This window comes from Triticum aestivum, chromosome 7A (genome assembly GCF_018294505.1).
Source record: "Triticum aestivum cultivar Chinese Spring chromosome 7A, IWGSC CS RefSeq v2.1, whole genome shotgun sequence".
Lineage (NCBI taxonomy): Eukaryota > Viridiplantae > Streptophyta > Magnoliopsida > Poales > Poaceae > Triticum > Triticum aestivum.
The window spans coordinates 723,018,338-723,019,454 of NC_057812.1; the positions used below are offsets into that span (position 1 = coordinate 723,018,338).

Consider the following 1,117-nt stretch of genomic DNA (forward strand, 5'->3'; position numbering starts at 1 on the left):
GAGCAATACGATGAACTGAAAGAAGATTTTTGGCAGTTTGAGGAACATGCAAGATGTTTTTGAGGTGAATGTCACGATGAGGGGTTGCAATAATTGAATGACCAACATGAGCTATCTCCATACCTTCTCCATTGGCATTATGGACCTGATCTTGCCAGGGGTACTTGTCGTGCATGGTCAGCTTGTCTATCTCATGAGTGATGTGGTTGGAGGCGCCGGAGTCAGCGTACCAGTTCGTGTCCACACCATAGGAGGCGTCCACAGCAGCTGCAACCTTCTTGCGTTGGGTGTTGCTCTCGGCATAACGATAGTCGCAATCCTTCGCAATATGGTTATTTTTCTTACAAATTTGACACTTGTTAAGATATTCATCATAACCTTGGAAGGGACGACGATTGTTGTTGTTGTTGCGGCGCTGGTAGTTGTTGTTGCCGCGCTAGTTGTAGTGGCCGCCGCCACCACCACCGCCGTGCTGGAAGTGGCCACCACCACGGCCACCAGCATGCGGATAGGGAGCACCGCCACCGCCGCCACCGTGCCGGAGTTGGCCGCCGCCGCTGCCGTCAGGACCACCACGATAGCCCCCGCCACCACCCTTGGGAGGGTTCGGAGAGGATTTGGGAGGCCCGCGACCACGATAGGCAGCATTAGCAGAAGACTTGAAGGCGCCGGGACCAGTTCCTTGGAACAGCTCGACGCGTTGATCAAAGTTGGAGATCATGCCAAAGAGTTCATCGGTGGAGACAGGATCAACACGCACGTCAAGGGCGGAGATGATGGGCTGATATTCCATGTCGAGACCGGCGATGATGAAGGAGATGAGCTCATCTTCGCCGATGGGTTTGCCGGCGGCCGCGAGTTCATCAGACAGCGCCCGCATCTGCCCAAAGTAGGCGGCGGCGCTGAGGGAACCCTTCTGGGCATTGGAGAGAGCAATACGGCAGTTGTTGACGCGAGGCTTGGATAGAGCGGAGAACATGTTGGCTAGGGCAGACCAGATGGCATGAGAAGTCTCGAGAGAAGCAACTTGCACCAGGACCTCTTTGGAAAGGTTGCGGAGCAAGTAGGCTACGATTTGTTGATCTTGGATGAGCCATGGGGTATGAGCGGGGTTCGG

At 54.9% G+C, this 1,117-nt stretch overlaps 1 pseudogene; it reads right to left on the reverse strand.

Annotated features, from left to right (window-relative positions):
- Positions 1-702: 702 nt before the first annotated feature.
- LOC123155154 (uncharacterized) lies at positions 703-841 on the reverse strand (annotated as a pseudogene).
- Positions 842-1,117: the final 276 nt, after the last annotated feature.